At 38.0% G+C, this 25850-nt stretch overlaps 1 long non-coding RNA gene and 1 pseudogene across 1 annotated transcript; both read left to right on the top strand.

Annotated features, from left to right (window-relative positions):
- LOC106510108 overlaps positions 1 to 25850 on the top strand; it is a 198604-nt pseudogene that overhangs the window by 120010 nt on the left and 52744 nt on the right.
- On the top strand, positions 550 to 24893 carry LOC102162289. The gene is made up of 2 exons (XR_002343350.1): positions 550 to 867; positions 24710 to 24893. It is a non-coding gene; the product is annotated as an uncharacterized LOC102162289 (long non-coding RNA).

Raw genomic sequence — 25850 nt, 5'->3', positions numbered from 1 at the left:
GTCTTTTTTGCTAGTTTACATTGATCGTCATCTCCATGACCTGAAATGCATTTTTTTCCTATTCTTATCTCTTTACATCTGGTGATAATTAAATTAAAGGACTGTTGATAGCAGTGGGAAGAACCGCTTAACACAGCAAAGAGTTTGTTTGAGTACTCAGAACAGAAGGAATTAGTAATACTCACATTGACCTCATCCTGCCTTCTCCTGGAGGTATCCAAGGTGAAGGAATAGTTGTAATAAGACAACTTTTATATTCTATTACAAGTTAATCACTGAAGAGATGTGGCCTATAAGCCCAAATTATATATAATAGTCTATCTCTGTGAGGGTCCTGTCTCCCAGGTAATAAGCATTAAGGTAAAATAGCTTTGTTTAGCTCACAGGGAACATCCTCACCAGGCCCACCTGTGAAGAATGACTGTCAAGAGGAATAAATTAACACACTGCTTCCAGGGGCTGACCGGAAACGGAAGTGTTTGGTTTTACGCCCTCCCCTGTCAGTATAAAAGAAGCCTGAGTTCGAACTCAGGTAATATGGTTCTTTGGGGTAGGGGTCCGTTATGCTCCTGGTCTGCTGGCTTTCCAAATAAAGTCACTCTTCCTTGTCCCGACAGCTCGTTGTGCAACAAGCAGTATGAGCTTGGACTTGGAAACACATTTAGGCACATCCAGCCAGGAGCCATGCCTATCAGAGATGGCTAGCCCCCAGGTGGGGAATTTTTGAGTAAGGCCCTAGCAGCTGCCCATACCTCTCGTCCCAGAGGATCTTCCCTTCAATATTCTCCAAAGTGGCACCAGCTGCTCCCGCGCTTGGGCGTTGGAGCAGGGAATCAATTTGAGAGACAGCGGGCTCCCTATAGCAGGGTAAGTCTCTCCGGTGTTTACAGATGGAAATGTTAATTCCTTTCCAACAGGAGCTTTTTCTCTGGAATAAGATTTGTTTTGAATTTGAGTGGAGAGGCCTGTTGGAGAGAGGAAAAAGCTGTTGGATTTTTACCTGATTTGTGAACTGGTTTGTTTGTTTCTTTAAATGCTTGAGTTTGTGTGTACAGTTTGTGTTTCGTTTGTCTTGAATTTCTGTTTTTTAAAAAAGGGGGATGTTTCAATTATCCTTAAAGAAAGTCTTCTGGCATGAGTTTTGAATAAGCGACCTGATTACAGCTAGGAACCCAAGGGTATTATGATGTGTGGCCACCTGTTAGGATCTCCACAAGCTGTTTAGACAGGGTTACCTTGAGACGCTGTGACCCATGGACTGCTACCCCTACTGTGTTAATTACCTCCTTTATAGTCCCCTGTGTCATTGGTATTACAAAACACCAAGACCAAAGTATAGACTTTATTTAGAATTTTCTGTTCATCCTTAGGGGTTTTTTTAATGTCTAAAATTGGAGTAAAGTTGATTTACAATGTTGTGTTAGTTTCATGTATACAGCAAAGTGATTCAGTTTTAGATTTCTTTTCCCTTATATGTTATTACAAAATATTGAGTACAGTTCCCTGTGCTGTACAGTAGGTCCATTTGGTTATCTGTTTTACAATAGATAATGTGTATATGTTAATTCCAAATTTCTATTGTATCCCTTCCCCCCCTTTCCCCTTTTGGTAACCGTAAGTTTGTTTTCTATTTATGTGGGTTTTGTATAAAAAATCTTTTGTATCTTTTTTTTTTTTTTAGATTTCTCACAGTGATATTATATGATACCTGTCTTTCTCTGGCTTTCACTTACTATGATGATCTCTAGGTCCAACTGTGTTGCTGTAAATGGTTTCATTCATTTTTATGGATGAGTGGCATTCCATTGTATAGCTGTACCACATATTCCTCATATACTTAACCATTGATGGACATTTAGGTTGTTGCTTCCATGTCTTGGCTATTGCAAATAATGCTGCAATAAACTCTGGGGTACATGAATCTTTTTTGGATTGTTTTTCTCCACATATATGCCCAGGAGTGAGATTCTAGGATCATATGGTAGCCCTATTTTTCATTTTTTTGAGGAATCGCTATAGTGGCTGTACCGATTTACATTCTCATCAACAGTGTAGGAGTGTTACTTTTTTTCTCCACACCCTTTCCAGCATTTGCTATTTGTAGACATTTTGATAATGGCAATACTGATTGGAGTGAGATGATTTCTGATTATAATTTTGATTTGCATTTCTCAATAGTTTTGGTTTGCATTTCTCAATAGAGAGCCATGTTGAACATCTTTTCACATCCCTATTAGCCATGTGAATGCCTTCTTTAGGGAAATGTCTATTCAGACTGATCCGACCATTTCTTGATTGGGTTTTTTTTAATTGAACTGTATGAGCTCTTTATATATTTTGGAGATTAATCGCTTGTCAGTCCCATGATTTGCAAATATTTTCTCCCATTCTATAGATTGGTTTCTCTTTTGTTTATGGTTTCCTTTGCTGTATGAAAATGTTTAAATTTAATTAGGTCCCATTTGTTTTGGTTTTAATTTCCATTACTCTAGGAGATGGATCCAAAAATACATTGTGATTAATGTCAAAGAGTGTTCTTCCTATGTTTTACTCTAGAAGTTTTATATTATCAGATCTTACATTTAGGTCTTTAATCCATTTTGAGTTTATTTTTGTGTTTAGTGTTAAAGAATTTTCTAATTTCATTCTCTTTTATGGAAAAGACTATTTTTTCTCCATTGTATATTACTGCATCCTTTGTTGTAGATTAATTGGCTATAGATATATGGGTTATTTCTGGACTTTCTATCTTGTTTCATAGATCTATATTTCTGTTTTTGTGCTAGTACCATACTGTTTTAATGACTGTAGCTTTGTAGTACAGTCTGAAGTCAAGTAGCCTAGTTGCTCTAGCTCTGTTTTTCTTTCTCAAGTTTTCTTTGGCTATTCAGGGTCTTTTATGTATCCATACAAATTTTAAATTTTTTTGTTCTAGTTATGTGAAGAACGACATTAATAATTTGGTAGGGATTGCATTGAATCTGTAGATTGCCTTGGGTAGTATATACATTTTGACAATATTGATTCTTCCAATCAAAGAGTATGGTATATATTTCTATCTGTTTGTGTCATCTTTGATTTCTTTCATCAGTGTCTTATAGTTTTCAGAGTACAAGTCTTTTGCCTCTTAGGTAGGTTTATTCCCTATAATATTTTATTATTTTTGATGGAATGGTAAACAAGATTGTTTCCTTAATTTCTCTTTCTGAACTTTTTATGGTTAGGATGTAAATATGCAACAGATTTCTCTGTGTTAATTTTGTATCCTTCAGCTTTACTGAATTCACTGATAAGATCTAGAAGTTTTCTAGTAGCATTTTTAGGATTTTCTATGTATAGTATCATGTCATCTACAAACTGACAGTTTTTAACTTCTTTTATAGTTTGGATCCCTTTTATTTCTTTTTCTATTCTGATTGCTGTGATTAGGACATCCAAGGTTATGTTGAATAAAAGTGAAAAGAGTGGACATCCCTGTCTTGCTCCTGATCTTAGAGGAAATGCTTTCAGCTTTTCATCATTGAGCATGATGTTAGCTGTGGGTTTGTCATATGTGACTTTTATTATGTTGAGGTAGTTTCCCTCTATGCCCACTTTCTGGAGAGTTTTTATCATAAATAAATGTTGAATTTTATCAAAAGCTTTTTCTGCATCTATTGGATGATCATATAGTTTTTATTCTCAATATGTTAATGTAGTGTTTCACATTGATTGATTTGCAGATATTGAAAAATCTTTGCATCCTTGGGATAAATCCCACCTGGTCATGGTGTATGATACTTTTGATGTATTGTTGGATTTGGTTGGCTAGTATTTGTTCAGGATTTTGGAGTCTATGTTCAGCAATGATGTTGTCCTGTATTTTATTTTGGTGTTATCTGTGTTTGGGGTATTGGGGTGATGGTGAGTTTGGAAGTGTTCCTTCCTCTGTACTTTTTGGGAATAGTTTCAGAAGGATATATGTTAACTTGTCTCTAAGTATTTGATAGAATTCTCCTGGGAAGCCACATTGTCCTGGACTTTTGTCGGGATCCTTTAATCACTGATTCAATTTCAGTACTGGTAGTTGGTCTTCATGTTTTCATGGTTCAGTCTTGGGAGATTATAACTTTCTAAGAACTTGCCCATTTCCTCTAGGCTGTCCATTTTACTGGCATATGGTAGCTTGTAATAGTCTCTTATGGTCCTCTGTATTCCTGTGGTGTCAGTTGTAACTTTTCCTTTTTCATTTCTAATTTTATTGATTTGGGCCCTCTCCCATTTTTTATTCATGGGTCTAGCTAAAAGTTTATCTATTTTATGTTTTCAAAGAACCAGCTTTAAGTATCATTGATCTTTTGCTTTTTTGTCTCTATTTCATTTAATTCTGCTCTGATCTTTATGGTTTCTTTGCTTCTGCTAGCTTCAGGTTTTTGTTTATTCTCCTATCTGCAGTTGCTTTAGTGTAATGATAGATTGTTAACCTGAGATTTTTCCTTATTTCCTGAGGTAAGCTTGTATAGCTATGGACTTCCCTCTTGAGACTGCTTTTGCTATATCCCATAGGTTTTTCATCATCCTGTTTTCATTGTCATTTGTCTCCATGTATTTTTTGACTTCTGCCTTGATTACTGCAGTGATCCATTGGTTGTCTAATAGCATATTGTTTAGCCTCCATGCATTTGTGGTTTTTTTACTTTTTTCCTTGTATTTGATTTCTAATCTTATAGTACTGGCTTCAGAAATGATGCTTGATACAACTTCAATTTTCTTAAAGTTAATGAGGTCTGCTCTGTGGCCCAACATGTCATCTACTCTGGAGAATGTTTCATGTGCACTTGAAAAGAATGTGTATTCTGCTGCTTTTGGATGGAATACTGTATAAAAATTAAGTCTACCTGGTCTGTTGTGTCTTTTAAGGCCTGTGTTTCCTTGTTTACTTTTGCTCTGGAAGACCTGTCCATTGATGTAAGTGGGACTTTAAAATCCCCCACAATTATTGTTACTGTGAATTTATCATTTTCTGTCTGTTAACATTTGTCTTATATACTGAGGTTCTCCTATATCAGGTGCATATATATTTACAATTGCTGTATCTTCTTCTTGGATTAATCCTTTGGTTATTATGTAGGGTACTTTGTCAGTTGCAATAGACTTTATTTTAAAGCCTATTTTGTTTAAGAAGAAGCTGAAGTAGCAATACACTTATCAATTTCCATTGGCATAGAATAACTTTTTCCATCTCCTTATTTTCAGTCTGTGTGTGTTTCTAAATCTGAAGTGCGTCTCTTGTAGACAGTATATATACAGGTGTTGTTTTTGTATCCATTCATCTGGTATATCTTTTGGTTGGAGAATTTAATCCATTTACATTTAAGGTGATTATTGATATGTATGTTCTTACTGTAATTTTGTTAATTATTTTTGTAGGTCTTTTTTTCTTCTTTCCTCATTTGTCCTCTTGTGATTTGATGACTGTCTTTAGTGTTGGTTTCCATTCCTTTTACTTTTTTGTTTGTTTATCTATTAAAGATTTTTCATTTGCCATGGCCATGGGGTTTTGCTATAGCAGTCTATAATATACATGATTGTTTTAGTTGTTGATCTCTTAGATTCAAGTACATACCTCACACCTGTCAAAATGGCCATCATTAGCAATAACAAATGCTAGAAAAGGGGTGGAGAAAATGGTACCCTCATTGCTATGGCTCTGGCATAGACTGGTGGCTACAGCTACGATTGCATCCCTGGCCTGGGAACCTACATATGCTGCAGGTTCAGCCCCAGAAAGACAAAAATAAATAAATAAATAAATAAATAAAGAGAGAGAGAGAGATACTAAAGAAACACCAGGAAATACAATGCATCATCCTCATTTGGATGCTAGACCTTAAAAAGGACATTATTGGGAGAACTGGCAAAGTTTGAACAGAGTCAATGTATTGCACATTACATTGTACCAATGTGAATTTCCTGGTTTCCATGGTTATACTATGTTATTTAGGAGAGTGTTCTTGTTTTTAGAAAATACATACTAAGTGTTCAGGTGTAATGGGTCATCATATCTCTAACTTATTCTTGATGGTTGAGAAAAACAATATGTATAAAGATAGTGGGAATTCCCGTCATGGCTCAGTGGTTAACGAATCTGACTAGGAACCATGAGGTTGCAGGTTTGATCCCTGGCCTTGCTCAGTGGGTTAAGAATCTGGCATTTGCCGTGAGCTATAGTGTAGGTCGCAGACGTGGCTCGGATCCCGCATTGCTGTGGCTCTGGAATAGGCTGGAAGCTACAGCTCTGATTAGACCCCTAGCATGGGAACCTCCATATGCCACAGGTGCGGCCCTAGAAAAGGCAAAAAGGCAAAAAAAAAAAAAGATAGGGAGAGAATGGTAAATCAATGTAATAAAATACTACTATTGTGGGCATCTGAGGGAAAAGTATACAAGAATTCTTCACACCATTTTTACCACTTTTCTATAATTTTGAAATTATTAAAAATAAAAAATTAAAAAATGATTGACATATATCAGCTAAAAGCAAGAGAAAAATGCTCAAATCTCTGGGAATACATAAAAGGATTTTAGAACAATGAGAGGCTATTGTAACCAATTCATACCCTGGGCACAATATCAGTTCTTCGGAAATTTCCAGTTGACTTTAAACAGAAGCTTCTTAACTTCCAACATGTGACTCAATTAAAGGAGAAACAAAACTGAGCTTAGTCAAATAGAAAATTTGACTAGTAAAATCATGATATGTTTCAACTAGTCTCAAAATAATTCCTTCAATGTTAAGGAAGTTTCACAGATAAAAAATGAAAAGGTAATAAAAAGCAACATATCACTATGATGGTGTATGCATTACCAATGGCCTGGAGCTACCACCAGATTTAAATTTAAACCAAAGAAATTGTACCTAAGAATGGGGAAAATCCAGGTATTACTGGATTTATGTAAGTCATAGATTCCCTATGAAAGAAGAATACAAAATTATGGATAAAAATTAGGTACAATGGCAAATATTTATTAAGAAGGGAAAATCATGACAAATTATAATTTTTTAAAAGCTGACAAATACAATAACCCCAAAATTAATGTTTTTATTAATTAAATGCTTGGCATGACTTTTCATAAAATTTCCTCCTAGATTCTGACTACATATTTTTTGATCACCTTTTCATATAACAAAATTCTGTGATGACACAGTCAAACAGAAATTGGAAGGGGCTTATGCTAACAAGGAGGCCTGAATCCTAAGCCTCATTAGCTACAAATAAATCCACTTCCTCCTCAAAACAAGATGTTTCTCAGAGATGTTACCATGCATGCAGAGAACATTGAAAGGATGATTTTTGAGCTCATGAAGGCCTAGATGAATGAAGTCCAGGAGCTCTACCTAACCAAAAATTATGTTGATCTTTTAAGCATTTTATGGTTATATAAATATGAACAGTTAAAAAATGAGTCTTTGAAACATCATGAGACTTTGCTATTATTTACACACAAGAGTGACATGGGACTAAAGAGGTCTACTGCTAAATGAGTCTAAAATAATTCCTTCAGTAAGTATAAATACAAATTCTAAGTGATAAAAAAGCATTGTGGAAGTCCTGCTTTGGTGGAACAGCGGGTTAAGGACCTGGCATTGTCTCTATGGTGGCAAGGTTCACTCCCAACCCAGCATAGAGGGTTAAGGATCCAGCATTGCTATTATGGCTGTAGCGTATATTGCATCTAAAGCGCAGATTCAATCTCTGGCCTGGAACTTCCATATGCTTCTGGGTGTGGCCATTAAAAAAAAAAAAATGGGTATGGTTTACTTGATCGCATGTGTGTGTGACAAAATTTTGGTGTATTTTTCAATCAAGGGCAATGTGGATTCACTAACATATGAATCATTTATTTTGTTCCCTTCCTTATTATGAGAAAGTCTTGCTCATTATGAGAAAATCTTGCTCAGAGGTCAAAGAGTTTAGTACAACTAAAACAAAGCATTTAGAATGGATAAGCAATGAGGTCCTACTGTACAGCACAGGAAATATAATCCAATCTCTTAGCATAGAACATGACGGAAGATAGAATGAGAAAAAGAATGTGTATACTTGTATGACTGGGCCACTATGCTGTACAACAGAAATTTACACAACACTGTAAATCAACTATAGTATAATAAAATACATAAAGCATTTACAAAAAATGAAAATTTACAGTGACTTAAAACACACTAGGTTATGTATGGACTGGGTTGGACCTACTTAGGACTGTTTGAGTTCTGTCTGAATAGGATCCCAGCAGCAGGATGGTAAAAAATAAGCAGGTGTAGAAAGAACTAGAGAATAGACTTGAATTAAAGCCCCATTTAAAGGTTCAAAGGTAAGAAAGGTAGTTCTACAGCAGGAGCAAGAAAGTCAAGAGCAAAAGCAGGTAGAACTTGGAGGACTGCTAAGAACAGGATACGAGCCCCAGTGTTGCCTTGGTTAAAGTCCATGTAGCTCACTCCTTCCTCTCGTCACTCCTTAAAGAGTTCCAGGAACACAGCTGGAAACTATCTGCCATATCATGAGTAGTTGAAAGAATTGCACCTGTTTAATAAGAAAACTTGAAAGTAAAGAAGGTAGAACTATTCTCACATTAAAGGGATGCAGCCATGCAGGAAAGGGAGCAAATTTATTCCACGTGATCCCAAATACAAGAACAGCAATGTGGGATTTACGAGGAGACAGATTCTGAGCACTGGAAGCATGGACTTTGCTAGAATTATTTGCCTCTGTTCACTTAGAACAGTGCTTGGATCCTTCTAAATAATCAATGATATTGGTTAAATTAATAAAAATAAGAACTGCTCAGCAATTACTGTTCAATTGAAGAATGGAAGTTAATGATTCCTTCTGAGCTTAGGTATTTTATCAGAAATTTGACCATAATGGTAATCTTACACATAAAACTAAATAAGCACTAGCCACTATTCAAAATATCTTACACACATTATTGCATTTAATTCTCAAAACCATCCAATGAAGTAGGTTGTAGTATTAATTCCATTTTATTGATGAGGCAACAGAGATTACATAACTTGCCCAAAGTCATACAGCAAATAAGTGGTCAAGCCAGGATTTGAACAAAATGAACTTGGTTCTAGAGCCTTTGTCTCAACCACCACACTTTATCATCTGGCAGAAAGGAGCCAAAATAGAATCCAGTAACATAATGCTCTTTGGGTACATTCTACAAGTCTCAGATCATGTTGGACATCAGTTCAATTTTTGTTGATGTCAGATCACCCACCTTACTTTTTTGGTTAATCACTGTGTTAGCATGCTGAGCATTCAGCCCTATGAAACAAAGTGCTTGTAAGGTATCATAACATAAAATACCCTAGATGTGTGAAAAAATAAATCCTTTTTGATCATATTAAAAATACTAAGTAAAAATTAAAATCTCACTTGTGGGTTTTGGGTTTTGTTTCGTTTTTTTTTTTTTTTTTTTTTTTTTGATCTTTCTCCAGATTTTCAAAAAGTGGCATTTGCTTTCTTCAGTTTGCAAGAATTTTCAAAGTTCAGCAGCCCCAGCTCAGCCCCCATTAGAAATGCTCACTCAGCCTCGGCCAGATGCCAAACAATCTCCTGTTCATTCCACTGCAGTTAATTCGGAGTCATGAGAGTGACACAGATGATTAAGTACAGAAGCTGGTGATGTGTGCAGTGGGGCAACGTGACTGAGTATAAGCCCAAAGAGGAAAAATCACTGCGAGGGGTCCAGCGTCACTAATCACACTGTTAAGGAAATGTACAAAGAGGCAGATGTCTTGGTTAACAGGATGTATTTCTTAGCTAGGAAGCTTATTTCAAATGAAGATATGAAAATGTGTTGCTTTGAGATTTCTAAGAAGTCTCAGAAAATACAATGTGGGATTGTTTCCCAGGAAAAGGAATAAAGATGGTAACAATTACTGGGCAATTACTGTGTATCATAGACTGTACCAGACATTTTAGCATTATGATCAAATTCAGTCCTTCCAAAGCCAAATGTCAGTAAAGTGGCAGAACTACAATTTGAATTCAGTTCTTCATAATTCCAAATCTGTGGCCATCCTGCTATATTAAGCTGTTTAAAATATTGAGCAATATATTGACAAATTTGCCTTTATTAAGATATTCTGAATTTTCTTCCTAGAGTCTAACATTACATCAGATCTCTGGTGTGGCTGTTATATGAGGTTATACAGCCACGTTAATCTGTGCAAATGTTAAAGAATAAGCATTTAGTGGGACTGCCAGCAATTGCTTGGTGGTACCAGAGCTATAAATCCATGAATTTTTCGAGAAGAAAGCTGTGGGCAACCATTATTTTCAATCTTGGAATGATGGAGACAGTGCTGAGATCTTATCCACTGTAGTTTAGTGCTTACTTTGCTTATTGAGGTGTGGGCCTTATCTACGCATTTCACAGGCTCAAGCTACATGTGTCCAGATGTATAGACTTATTATCTGATGAAAAAACCAAATAAGAACCTGGGGCAGACATGGAAACAGAAATATGGGGATCTAGGACTGCTATAGAAAGCCAGATTTAGATAACAAAACTTCCAATGAAAGGAGGGTGAAGTATTTGGATATTAGACCATTAAGGAGAAACAGAAGTTACAAATGAAAAAAGAGATTCCAAAGGTGTATGCCAGCTGTTTTTGAAGTGAATGAGACTCACAGTTCAAGCCTCTTGTAGTCCTGGAACTGAAAATAGGACCAACAATTCAATGCTACAGAGATCTATATTTTATCCCATGTAAGAAATAACTAAAAACCCGATTCAACTGGAAATGGAATGAGTTGTATGGGGTGGTAGGAAGATTCTTGTTAATAGAGATGTCATCCCACTCAGTAAACAAACTCACAAACTCAAAAAACTTCTTGCCAAATTGCCATTGCCAAGGGTACTATGAAGATATCATGTAATTCATATGTTCTATGGTTTTCCTTAGTGCCTCCCATCTTTCTCCATAAGAAAAGATGTGCAATATTTGTTCCTTGTTCTGAAAATTATCTTTGACTTTTTCTGCATAGTAGATGCCTCACTACTGTCCATAGTAATAGTCCCAACTTGGATCTAATCATGCTTTTTTCTAATTACTCTAATTGGACACATTATTACTCCCATATTTGCTACTCTATCGTACCTCCCCTTTAGTAACATGTCAATGTCTCACCTTCGAATGCAATCCATGAAATTTTGGGGGTTCTATCAGTGGGAAAGTAAAGTACAAAGATCAAAACTAGGACAGAGATTATGATATATACCCCTTGCCAAGTATACATTATTTTGTTTGAATCCAGTATTTCCTCCATCTTTTAATTTACCCATTTTCAGGCCCATAAAACATTTTTCTTTGCTTTTCAGATTCATTTTAAGTTTGTTGCCTTAGTATTCTCAGGCTAGCTCATTTGGCCTCTATTGTTGTTCCTGGCAGTTGATTTTTGTTGCATTATCACTTTTGTACTCAAGAAACCATGGAATTACAGAGCTGGAAGAGATCCTAGAAATCATTTACACCAAATGCCTCATTTTATAGATGGGAAACTAAAGCTTCTAGAGGTGCTATAATTTACTCAAGGTCATAGGATTAACAGAACTGGGATCACTCTTTCAGTGGTATCAGCCTGACTCCCCATCATAGGAAAATTATCCATTTTCAGGTAATAATTGCTGATGGCTCCTGCCATCTGTCCATTCTTCTTACTGAGGCCCCAAGCAACCAAGTGCCATCTGACTCTTCATCTTTTAAAACATGATGGAAGAAACATATACAGATTTTCTTTATCAAAGACAATCACTCCTTTTGGTTTAAAGATCATTACGTAGTTCTTGATGTGGTGCAGTGGGTTAATGATCTGACAGCAGCGGCTTGGTTACTGCGGAAGCACAGGTTCAACCCCTGGGTCTGGAGCTTCCATATACCATGCATGTAGCCAAGAGAAAAAAAATCATTATGTAGAGGCAGTAGTTCAATAAGAAATCTGCTTTTAGTAATACACTAATATTTGCTTTTGGCAATATACTGATGCTGGTTTGTGTGTGTGTGTGTGTGCAAGTGTGAAAGAAAAAGAGGGAGTTTTAAAAGAGTCATATGAACCAAAATCAAGTGAAATAAATATTACTTCTAAAAAGAAGGCATTTTTTCTTGTCCTATGCCACCACCTAAATTACAATTATGGGGGGTTGTTTATTAAAAAAGCAGGGTTTGTTCAGATCTATACTGAATTTATTTTCTAAGTCTGAAACAAAACTGGGATATCAAAAATCTCAGACCAAATCATGCCATACATTTGCATCTCTCGTTTGGTTTTGAGTTCCTAATCAACACTACATTTACTACAGATGGCACAAATACTGTCATTCTGCAAGCATCAATTCATCTAGAGATCAACTGAGCCACAGCCCATCTGGCGGAAGAAGAGAAATTTAATATTTACTGAGCACCAACTATGTGTTAAACTCTTTCATACGCATTAACTTGTGTTAATGCTCATGATGATTCTGAGAGGTAGATATTGCCATTCCATTTGCTTTTAATTGACGAGGGAACTGAAATCATATACCTTAAAAATGGCAAAGCCAGAACTTGAATGAAGATCTGATTGCTCTCTCTTCTTTCTCTGCATCATACTGCCTGTTCCCCAAAGAGATTCTCAAAGACTACCAATATACCACAGGACATTCACTGAGAAGGAGTGTGTCAACCATTGGAAAATGAAACAAAGGAAGGAAAGGACTCTGTTGAAACTGAGAAGAATATAAACGTGGTTCAGTGGTCCACGCAAGAAGAAGCACCTGCCAGGCGTAGAGGAGAGAGGTCAAGTGGCCTGCTCAAGTGAAGCAGCAAAATGGAGGCTGAGCCAAGATCCTCTTGTCATTCTCCACCTTGAGCCTGGGCAGAATGCCAACACCATCACACATTATGGTCCTTCTTTAGGAGGCAGCGAGGAGCAAGATGGGCAGTTGAGAGTTTGAGAGAAGGGATATAAGTATCCGTTAATGCTCTGGATCCACTATGTCAGTGACAGACTCTCAAAAGTTTTCTTACAAACTAGAAGCATTATCTGTGACAGTGAAATAGTCCACTATTCCAATCCAAATGTCACTGGATACCTAGTGTGCTGAGGAATTATAGGACTCAGAAATTGTTATTTTTAAAAATGAAGTTTATTTTCTGGAGTTCCCATCGTGGTGCAGTGGTTAACGAATCCAACTAGGAACCATGAGGTTGCGGGTTCGATCCCTGGCCTTGCTCAGTGGGTTAACGATCCGGCATTACCGTGAGCTGTGGTGTAGGTTGCAGATGCGGGTCAGCTCTGGCATAGGCTGACGACTACAGCTCCGATTCGACCCCTAGCCTGGGAACCTCCATATGCCGCGGGAGCGGCCCAAGAAATAGCAAAAAGACAAAAAAAAAAAAAAAAAAAAAAAAAAAGACAGAAAGAAAGAAATTTATTTTCTAAGGACTATCACCTGTTAAGTTATAGAAACATTGAGAGCCAGTCATCTTCACCCTGCCAAATATACCCAGATTAACAGATTCAGAGTTGGAAGGGATTTTTGTTTTTCTTTTCTTTTTTTTTTTTTTTTTTACATTTTCTTCTTTGCTTCCTCATTTATTTCTTTAAATTTTTTTAAAAAAATATTTACTGTGTAGTGGGTGATAAGTAAACTCAAGACAGGGACTCTACCAAAGAGGAGCTAGACAGATGGGACAAAATTATGTAAGTAAATAACTAGTACGTGTAGTGTGGCTCCTAGTATCCATATGTTAGGTAGTCTTTGCCTCTCTTCAGTATTTGCCACTTTCTATGAAATCCTATTTATCTTTTTATTTCTTTTTAATCTTAAAAATTGTCTACCTTTTAATCTTTTTCTCTAATGGCATTATACATTGGTTTATCCACTCTTGTGTTTCTTCTAGTTTAGTCTTCATTTCTGGTTGATTTTTTTTTTTTTATTTCAAGTTGTTTCCTAAGCTCTGCAGCCACATTTCTGGTGTATTTAGTTTTAACTTGGTGTATGAAAATATAAATCAGAACAGTGGTTGCCTCTGAGTAGTGGAGCTTTGACTGAGAAAGGGGCATAAAGGAATTTTATGGGATGGTGGAATATTCTATGTTTTGATCCTGGTGTTGCTACATGAGTGTGGCCATTTGTCAGTTTTATTTAGCTATATGCATGAGAGTTGGGCATTTTATTATATGTGTAAATTCTATCTCAATAAATTACATACATACATATTAGTTTCAGGGATAAAACTTTGCAAAAATCACTCAGGGTGGTGCTGGAAGTGTGTTTCCTCAGTGCAAGTCATCTGAATTCCACTACTACTAACATTGGTTTCTCATATAGAAGAGGGACCTAAATATATTGGATGGGGCTAACTTGAAGCTGAGATACTGCCATAGCATCTGCAGCATGAAGGGAAATGTCCTTTGAGGACTTATTAGCTAGGGGTACAGAAGAGCCAGTGCCCCTTTTTAACTCTTTCGTGGGGCACCTTAGTTGCCTACATTGATGATTTTATGGAAACTGGTCACCACTGATCATCAGAACAGCTCCTTTTCATGAGGATATTCTGGCTCCTACTTTGGGGAAGAGTCTCTACCCATGGGGCTAATGAGGTTTTTCTGGTATCCCTGCTCTGCCACATCTTTACATTGTGATTTCAGTTAGCCATACTCACCTATTGCATACATCCTGAGGTACTGGGTGGAGTCCTAGGGGTCCAAGGTCCCTGATTCCCACTATCTAGTTGGTCTGCCAGTTAAGCAGATCTTTGCAATCTTGAGTGATGCTTGGGTTGAGAAGGGCAGCTAATTTTTTTCACAGGCTCCGAGTCCACCTACTAGACTCACCAATAGTCTCAGCTACTTCTCACATGGAAAACAACAAATTATAGAGAAGCTGTAAGGTCTGTTTGGGTAGAGAGAGACGGAGAAGTTAAAGTGACTTACTCATCTTGGCGTAACCAGGACTTTACCAGTTTTCAAACTGAAAGTCTTGTGTCCCAAGAACCCCCTTGTTCCAGGTAAAACAAGTGATTGGTTACCCTAGGTGGCATCCTTCGGGCATCTGATGCTCTAGAAATTAGGACTACCTAAACTTAATCTCTAAGATTAATTACCAATTGTATCTCAACATGATTATTGAACTTTTGTTTGATTATAAAAGTAATACAAACTGATAACAAATTTATAAGAAAGGAAAATTATCAATAATACCCCCAATGTTCCACATAAATAGTTTTGTACTGTGATTTTTCACTTAGCATTGCAGCATGAAAGTTTCTCCTATTTCTAAATGTACATCAAAATATGTTTTTAGTAACTACCTGATAGTCCATGTGAATAAATATACTTTTGGGTTGAATTTGATTTTCCCCTCTATTGTCTATGTATTTCAACTAAATAGTCTCTCATCATCATCCTTGTGTACAAATCTTTTCTGTAGTAGTTGGGCATTAGCATTAGATCCCCACTTTGGATCTGTCGTCGTCTTTTAAGGTAACCAGTTGTCTTGGTTTGCCTGGTGCTGGGGAGTTTCCTAGGATGAAAGGATTTTCAGTGCCAAAATAGGGATTGTCCTAGGAACATCAGGGCAGTTGGTCATAGTGCCATCACCTACCTTTGGTTTTTTTTTTTTTTTTTTTCAGCATGGTGATGCCTTTCTATTTTTTATTTTTTTATTTTTATTTCCCCAATACATTTTTTTTCCTACTGTACAGCATAGTGACCCAGTTGCACATACGTGTTTACATTCTTTTTTTATCCCATTATCATGCTCCATCATAAGTGACCAGACATAGTTTCCATTGCTAAACAGCAGGATCTCATTGCTAATCCATTACAAAAGCAATGGTTTGCATCCAATAAACCCTAGCTCCCAATCCATCCCACTCCCTCCCCTTCCCCCAGGCAACCACAAGTCTGTTCTCCAAGTCCATGATTTTCTTTTCTGTGGAAAGGTTCATTTGTGCTGTATATTAGATTCTAGATATGTGATATCATATGGTATTTGTCCTTCTCTTTCTGATTTAATTCACTCAGTATGAGAGTCTCTAGTTGCATCCATGTTGCTGCAAATGGCATTATTTTGTTCTTTTTTATGGCTGAGTAGTATTCCATTGTGTACACATGCCATATCTTCCTAATCCATCACTTATTTTTGAGGTTGCAGGCATCTGTATAGATTCAGTACTAAGGTGTATTAATGGCTTCTACTTCTGAGTTTCATGTCAGAGACTCCATATTATCTAGAGCAGAGACATTCACACCGTGTCCAGAAAAGCAATACAGAAACAGCTCCAAGCAGACCTGGAGCTGCCTGGAGATGGAGGAGCTGGTTTGAATGGGAGGAATAGATAAGGGCCAAGCAGGCAGAATAGCAGGATTGCAACCTCTGCTTCAAATGCAACAGCTCTACTTTCAGTCACTTTATACAAACACTATCTCTAGCCTTGCCAAGAGGCTTGACAAGTCTTGATCTTAATTTAAAAACTTTAGGCTCAGGGAGGTCAAGTCACTGCATAAGCCAACCAAGTAAAACTTCTAGGATTTAAGACAAGGTTTCCTGAGCTCCAAAGCTACAGGCTTTTCCATTATCCAGTGGAGCTTTGATGGAGAGTGACATGCTGCCCCACTATATCCCGGAATGGGATATGGAATGCTCTAGCTAGTGTTTCAGGGACATGATTATCTTCCAGATCAATATCGGGGCAATCAGTCTTCTCTGGGGGAGAGAATCATGTGACAAAGTATAAGCTCTTTAGGAATCTTAGTAACTTTCAATGGCACCCTTCAGCCTGGGGTCCTGTCCAGCTAGAAGTCAGAGACTGTTCAAGAAATCATTAGCAAGAAACTGAACTAAATCATTTTATTTAAGTTTGGTCTCTTGGTTTTACAGGTCACACTCCACTCCAGGGTTATCAAAGAGGAATGTCACAATGTGTGGTGATAGAATAGGAAAAATCTAGGGCAGAGTGGAGGTTGGATTTATAAAAAGTGACTCTGGGAAAGTAATAGAAGGTCCAGGGGCAGGGCACAAAAGGGGCTTGATAACATCATTCGTTAAATTCCAGAAATTAACCGCATCCAAGTACTCCAGTTTAAAAGCAGGGTAGAGCCATAGCAAGAGTTCAGGCCAGACAGGGGCAACCTTCTGTGTAGAAGATCTGTCCATGCACAGTAGGCAGCCTCAAGCTGGAGCTATAGGGAGCCATCCAACCCCAAAGCAGGGACTGGTATGAGCAATGGTAGTTGTAGTGCCCTGGTGAGCTGACTGGTATTCAAATATAAAGAGGAGACCATCCACAAATTCCAGGCTTGTGAGTGAAGCTTATGCATAAGACTGTGTAAGGGCTGTGTAAGGGCCACATACCTGTTCTGACTCACCAGGGAGCCTGAGGCTGGTGTCGGAGAAACAGACTTGTGGAGACATCAGAGCTTCCCAGAAATCTTGGTAGGACCACTGGAGTCTGGGTCTTAGAGCAAAACTTTGTTTACCATACAGTAACTGAGGAGACAGGAAGCAAAAGAAAAAGGGGCTAAAGAGTTGGACTCAGCTCTGTGAGGACTGGCTCAGAGGCCAAAGGAGGGATATGAGAGGATGAACTTTACCATAGTGGTACCAAGGATGTAGATCTGTGGTCACCTTTTATCTGGTAAAGATCCATACCCCAGGCTAACTCAATTCTCTGTTAATGTTATTTAAATTACAAAAAGGAAGACATGCTCCTTGCAAAAAATTCAGAAGTTTCTAAAGCAAAAAAACAAAAATCCACTTTTTCTATAACTCCACTCCCCATATATTACCAATAAAATCAATTTGATGTATACCCTTCCACATATTTTTCTATCTATTTTAACAAAAATATAACTCTATACATTGCATTCTGAAATTTAATTTTCTCATTTAATGTACCAGAGATACATGTTCTATATCAGTATACATAAAGCTAATTCATTATTTATAACTGAGGCACTAATTTTCATCATATGGATGTAATAGTTTGCATAATTTTTCCCAATTAATGAAAAATTTTTTAAATGTTCTTTAATTCTACCAACATCAGCCTTCTTCCCAGTTATCCTTTTGCATCTGTTTGGTATGACTACTCCAAGACAGTCAATAAAACATCTGACTCCCTATCTACCTGGTTTGAAAAATATCATATATCAGACACAACTTAGAATAGATTTACAAGGAGATCCTGCTGAATAACATTGAGAACTTTGTCTAGATACTCATGTTGCAACAGAAGAAAGGGTGGGGGAAAAAATGTAATTGTAATGTATACATGTAAGGATAACCTGACCCCCTTGCTGTACAGTGGGAAAATAAAAAAAATTATAAAAAAAAGAAAAATATCATAGACTTGATTAAAGAAGAATGCAAACTAAGCAGAGGGAGGAGGAAGGAGGGAAAGGAGAAAGAAAAGGCACAATACAGGGGCTCTGGGTATTTTCATAGACATATTTATTTCACTTAGGGGTAGTTTTTTAAAGTGAAAAACACATGGTTCTGAGGGGAATCAGGAGAGCTGGATTTGAGTTTCTTGTTATCACTATCTGGTTATCTCTGTTGGCCACGAATCTCATCTCATTATCTATTGAAGGAGACTGGCTTAGTTGACCCCTAACTGGAGCTATTCCATGAATCCTTTAATGCAAGTAGATGAAAATTTAGAAATGTGTATGTGTGTACACAAATGTGCATGCTTATATATCTGTGAAAAAGAGTGAGGAAGAATGAGAATATGAAAGGATTAAAGAGAAAGATAGTAACAAGGTACAAGTACTTAATATCTTTCATATCCTGAACTTGAGACGTGGTTCTTATGTAATCGATATTTCTAATGCTCAGAGAAAATGGGTTTGTAGACAATGATTTTCAGATTACAGTTTAAAACAATAAATATTATACATCTTAAAAAGAAATGTTGGCCAGACTGCTGAGGTGCAGGTAACCTAACACCTGCATTTGGATATTGTCAAACTTGGAGACCTTGTCTCCAGTTTTATGAGAACTGAGAGGATTTAAGAATTAACAATGAGGAATCTGATTTTAACATTGTGTTTAAGTTTTCCAGTAGAAGAATAAAGTTAATGAACACAGTCTAAGTGAAAAGGAGATTATCACTTGATCCTTCAGGTATGTGTTCTGAATGAAGTTTCAGTGGAGCGAAAAGTTGAGATGTCAGAAATGTTTTTCTAAAAACACATTTTTTTTTTTTTCAAATCCGTTGCCTGCAAAACCATTGTTCTTAAGTAATGTCGCTCCACTCCCTTTTGACTGTCATATGGAAGGATTGTGTTTCTATTTGGTTAATTTTTTTCCTTTGAAATAATATACAAGAAATAATGGGTTGAGAAACTTAAAGAGCCAGTGATGATATTGGTGAGAAGATTGCAAGTATTTTGCTGTCTATGGGGTTTCCAGAATAGGTTTCACACTTTACTGAAGGACTAACTTTAGCTAAATATATTCCAGAACCTCAGTCTAGCTGTTTCCCACCTTATTTCCCTCTTACGGTGCCACTCATCCCCGTACATATTTACGTGCTTTCTTTTCTCTCTTTCCTCCGGTCATTCTCTTCTCCCTCCCTTATTTCATCAATTTCCTCTACTCATTTATTCTGATGAATCAGTGATTTTTGAAGGGAGCACCTGCTATACCTCAGACCCTGTACAGGGCACAGGGCTGCCAAGGTGGGTGAACATGATCCCCGCCTTCCAGTAGTTGCCACCCTCATCGCTGACCTCTACTATACCCTTTTATATTGTCTTGGATTTTGTTTTCCTATCTCTCCACGTTCTTGTATAAGATCAGTGGACTCCTGTTCTCTTCTTCAAGCCATTCAAACCTGATCTTAAATCCTCCCGAAGTTTGTAACAGTAACAGGCGCCACATTTATGGTTGCTTCATGTATTAGAGTCTTATTGCCACTCAACAAATTAGTATAAACTAGGTGGTTTAAAACAATACAAATGTATTATCTTACCAGAGTCTGAGGCAAGTCTCCTGGGCTAAAATCAGGGTGTCAGCAGAGCTGAGTTCCTTTCTGGAGTGTCCAAGGGAGAATGCATGTCCTTGTTTTTTCCAGCTTCTAGAGGCTGCTCACATTCCTTGGTTTGCGACCCCTTCCTCCACATTCAAAGCCAGCAATGGCACATCAAGGCCTTCTTGCATCAAATGTCTCTATCTCTTTTCCTTTCCTCTTCTGTCAAGTAACAACCCTTATAATTACGTTGGGGACACCCAGGTAATCCAGGATAATATCCTTATTTTCAGGTTAGATATTTAGCAACTTTAATTCTACCTGTAACCTTGATCTCCCTAAACAATGTAACCCAATATATTCGCAATTTACAGGGATTAGAATGTGGGCATTTAGAGGTAGGAGTGGGGGAATCTAGGTCCGCCTACCATACCTTGCCCCAGGAGTGTTTTCACTTTGAAAAATATAAATTTGACCATTTTAAGCTACTGGGATAAAACTGATATAGTTTCTGATCTTGGTCAAAGGAAAAAAAGATAGTGGGGGAGGATTAGGCTTAATCTGAAAGGCACGTAAACTTGGAGTCAGACAAGTCTAAGATTAAATCCCAACTTCTGCCACTTATAGTTGTGTGGCCTTAGAATCCCAGTTTAATTTTCCCAAGTCTCCATTTCCTTACCTTTAATTTGAGGATATCTACCTCACAGTGTTTTCAAATGGTCAAGTTGAGATAATCAAATCCTAGAAAAAAGGCTTGGCTCATAGGTACTCAATGGATGTTAGTTTCCTTTCTCTGTTTAATTCATCACCCCCATATCACACAGGTAGACCACCTTAGCTGACAGCCATTGCATTAATATCTAATCAATCAACTGACCAAGATTCACTGAGGACCTATTTTATTTATGACACTCTAGGGCACCCTAGGGTGGGATATATCACCATGCTATCATCAAAAAGATGTCAGTATATTAGGGGATCTCTATGTGAACACAAAAAAGATTAAATAGTAATAGAAGATAATTGGTTCATCCACACTGATGTCATAAAACTCACCCTGATTAAGTGCTCTCTGACTGATACTGCCATTCAGGAGGTAAAGAGTTCTGCTGCAGACTGAGGTGAAATGGGGTGGTTTCATAGAAGGGAAAGGACTTGATCTAGGCAACATGTGAAGAGAGAAAGTTATAGTTTATTCTGAGAAAACCCTTTGGATTCTTCCCCCAGTGACCTTCAAAATCTTATTTTCTCTTAGGGAAATGTTCAGTTTAAGGCAGGCTGTCAGCCACAAGAACACCACCAGTAAATACTACTGTCTCCCACCTCCTCCCCTCTGACAGCCTACCTCCTTGCCAGGCTTTCTCTCGCCTCCTTCCTGTATCTCAACATGATACAAAACAGCCTTTCTTTTTTCTGAGATTATTAAGAAGCAGTGTCCCATAATTACAGTAATCTTATCTTCTTTGAATTCACCAAAATTACTCCTTTTCTTTATATCAGCACCATCGCTACATGACAGGCATTATTGGTAAGCTTTGTGTAATGGTGCAATTTTTGGGGGGTGTTTTTTTGTGGTTTTTTTTTTTTTTTTTAAGTGACATCTGCTCAAATAGACTAATGTTCTAATCTGACTGACTCATTTGGTGGGAACACGTCCAATCAGCTAATGTGAATGGGTGGGGGTGGAGGATTCTGGAAGAGAGAAACATTTGGAAGGATATTTTTCAGTTTTTTAGATCAGAAGAATGACTATTTTATTTCCTACAGAATAGCAGCAAACATATGTTGTAGCAGTGGTCATGGCTAATTATCCCTTAACATCTGAAATATACCATATTTCAGGATGAATGAGGATGGACATGCTTCTCAAATACATTTTGATTCCTGCAGTCATTCTCATCCACATTTCTTGTCCCCCACAACCTGGAGTTCCATCAGTTCATCTCCTCTCCAACTGTGCTCTCCTCAAGTGAACCTCTTTGTGATTCCATCTGTGTACCTTCCTTCTTTCAAAATCTGTGATTGCATATGTCCAGTGGCCTTCCTCTCCTTGGAAACCTTCTTCAAAGGGTGCTGAGGAGTTGGAGGAGCACATGGTTCCCTGTCAGAGTTCATTTATTCACTGAGGGCTCCTATGTTCCCGGCCTTGGGGACCCAAGGACAGGTAAGTCAGAGCTCTGTCCTCAAAGAGCTCAGTCTTCAAGCCATTGACATGGACTTGTAGGACCATGATCAAGGGAATTCCCAGGATACCAAAAGACTGACCCCCAACACAGAGCATCAGAGAGGAGGTGATACTGAGTAGGATCCAAAATGTTCATTTCTGCTTACAAACTTCCAGTGTGTTTCAATGACTATTTCATAATACCCTAACTCCCTTGTCTGCATGATCTGACCCCATCAGACATACCCACCCCATCTTTCTCCCTACCATCATGAATCATTTGCTCCAGCTGGATTAGCCTGTTCCCTTTTTTCACTTCACACCTCCTTATTCTTGACTCTTGGGCTTTGCTCACATTTTCTGTCCAAAATGAACTCTCCACTATCACTTCCATCAATAATACCAGCAGCAATGCTCAGACTCATGTCACCTTCAGGGATCAACTCAATTCCTTATTCATTACTCCACACACAAACTTTCTCCACACACAAAAATATTTTATAGCTTTTTCTGGACTCTCATAGTACTTAAGCTATAAGTACAACTTAACATATGTAAAAACAATAGTTAAAATTTTAGAAAGCACAATGCAAATATAAAGTATTACTGTTATCTTGTGATGCCTTCACCAATACTCACTGGTATTTCTTTAGGCAAGTTGACTCTTTGACTGTAATATAGGAAAAACCATATTGACTTTGCAGGGTTGTTATAAAGATAAATTAAATAGATTGACAGGCAGGAAAGATGTATGACTTGTAGTACAGAACTATTGATGGAATGATGATATCAGTAAGTGTTTTTGTTTTTTTTTTTTCTTTCCTCAGCGAGAGAATGTTTTTTCCCTTGTTCCTTTATTGTTCAGTAGGCCAGGATTGATGTGTATTTGGGGGCAAGAGAAGCAGAAAATTTGTCTTATGAAAAAAAAAAGATTGGTCATAAGGATAAAATTAAACATCCTTCAGATTTAATTTCAAAATTCAGAGAATAGTTATAATATTATAATGGTGATGACTCCTCATTTCTTGTGTCACCACTCAATGGCATGAAGACAATGGCCCTGACACTCCCTTAGAGACTAAGGGATCGTTGTTCTCTAGTAGACAGTGTTTATCAGAAATGAAGGCATTCGCCAGCTGAGGGAAGTAAAGATGAAGGAGAGGGTAGGGTGGCAGCTGCACTTTCTGGAAGATAGTGACTTTTTTTTTTTTGTCTTTTTGCCATTTCTTGGGCCACTCCCATGGCATATGGAGGTTCCCAAGGTAGGGGTCAAATCAGAGCCATAGCTGCCAGCCTACGCCAGAGCCGCAGCAACACGGGATCCAAGCCACATCTGCAACCTACACGACAGCTCACAGCAACGCCAGATCTTTAACCCAGTGAGCCAGGCCAGGGATCAAACCTGCAACCTCATGGTTCCTAGTCAGATTCGTTAACCACTGAGCCACGACAGGAACTCCAAGGAAGATGGTGACTTTCTGACCTTTAGAATCAAAATATTCTCCAGTTCAGTGCCCAGATGCTGGGCCATCAGCACAGTGTTTCTAAACAGGAGTGATTTCACCCACAACCCCTCACCACCACCCTCTCCCACCAAGGGGCATTTCACAATGTCTGGAGACAATTTTGGTCATCATAAATTAGCCAGGACAGGGGTTTTATGGCATCTAAAGGGTAGAGGCCAAGGATGCAGCTAAACATCCTACAATTCACAAGACATCCTGCCAACTAAGCATTATTTGCCCCCAGATGTCAATAGCATGGAGGTCAAGAAAACTTGCATTGGAAGCAGTTGAAACCCACAGCTCTGAGTTCCACCAATCCTGTGCTGAATGATTTGAGCCCCAAACCACGTCTTACTTCATATCTTCCCTAGACCCAGGGTGCAGAAAGATCAACATGGAATTAACAGAAATCAGTCAGCAAACCTTGACGATCTAGAACACATGTCACTACCTCTATGAATTCTCCCCAAGATAGAGTATCCCCTTCTATATTCCAGGGTTTGGCTACTTTACCAACAACTGGGGGATTTTCATACAATGAGTTGATTCCAGGTGATGGATGAATGATGAAACAAAACAGAATGATGAAGCAACCCAGGCATTAACAACACCAGGAAGTACTACCACCTGATGACTCCAAAGACAAAGAAAGGAGGCAGTTTTTCTAGAGCCCATGAACCAGTGGGAAGTGGAACCTCAGAGAGACAGTTATCCTTGGAATCACTGCATGAAGACAGAAGCAGATGGGGAAAAATTCCTCCATTGCTCCCTTTCTCCTATCTGCTAATCTCTCATCGGTGTGTTCCAATGACTGAATTCAGTCACCTGGAAGAGGCGCATGAGAGATTCTGCCCTTTGACAAAACAGAGAAGAGGAGGAATGAATCGGTGGTCAAAGAGGACCAAGACCCACACAGCACCCAGTGCAATTTGGATTAGCATCTTCTGTGGCTATGGCCATACTGTCTCATAGGATTATTTATGGTATTCATTTTCCTTTTCTCTCTTTCTATGGGCTGGAATGCAGATATAATCGTAGTAGCTGGAGCAGTCATCTTGTACCACAAAATGAATGATGAAGTCTGAGGATGGCAAAGCAGCAAGACAGAACAAGCCTGGATTCCTTATTATAACTGGAACTACAATGCTCCCCACCTAGACTTTTACATAGGAGGAAATAAACTTTTACTATGATTAATCCATTTCCATTATTACTTTGGATCTCTCTATTACAGAGCAGAAACAAAATCCAAATTATCATAACACATTTTCCTCCTGGATCTTGATGTCCAAAGGATATTAGATATTCTCTTTGATGCATTCATTCATTCATTCTCAGCCTTGAAACTAACAAAAAAAGAGACAGTACCATGGCAACAATATATTTTGTTTATCTTTGGGCATGTAAAATTTTATGGCATCTATCAAATCATGTTGCTTGAGCAGATTTTTTTTTTAATTCCCACATTCAAAGATAAAGTTTCAATGAGTAACAAACAGTATCAGTAGAGAAAGAAAAAAAGTACAAAATGACAAATGTTACAGTGTTTCTTAAATTCTAAAATGGAGACAAAATCACCTGGAGAACTTTTTGAGAGATTCCTGGTGGAGTTCCTGCTGTGGCACAGTGGGTTATAGCAGCTCTGGCCACTGTGGAAATGTGGGTTTGATCCCCAGCCTGGTGCAGTGGGTTAAAAGGATCCAGAATTGCCTCAGCTGCATCTTGGACCAAATCCCTGGCTCAGGAACTTCTATATGCTGTGGGTGCAGCCATAAAGGTTTTTGTTTGTTTTGTTTTGTTTTTAAAAAAGATTCCTGGATCCTAGACTTGGAGAGTCTGATTTAGTATATTTGGGGTGAGGCCTGAGATTTTGCATTTCTAATAGTCTCCCAGGTAATGCTGATGCTGCTGGTCCAGCAACTACACTTGCAGTAACATTACTTTAGAACACAGTGCTGGAAGGATGGGGACAAGTTGATGAAAACTGCCCATCACCTTAGACACAACATAGACGTGGGACTTTTTTAAAATCATGTACGTGTGAAAAGCTAAGGTTATCCGTGTTCCTGCAGTGGAAAGATCCCTAAAGAACCAGTAGGAAAACAAATTAAGTGGGGGGGGGGGCTTGGGTAAAGGATCCAGGTGAACAGTTGAAAGGGGAATTGTT

This window comes from Sus scrofa, chromosome 4 (assembly GCF_000003025.6).
Source record: "Sus scrofa isolate TJ Tabasco breed Duroc chromosome 4, Sscrofa11.1, whole genome shotgun sequence".
Lineage (NCBI taxonomy): Eukaryota > Metazoa > Chordata > Mammalia > Artiodactyla > Suidae > Sus > Sus scrofa.
Note: the sequence above shows the minus strand (reverse complement) of the source record. Positions and strands in the feature narration are given on the sequence as shown.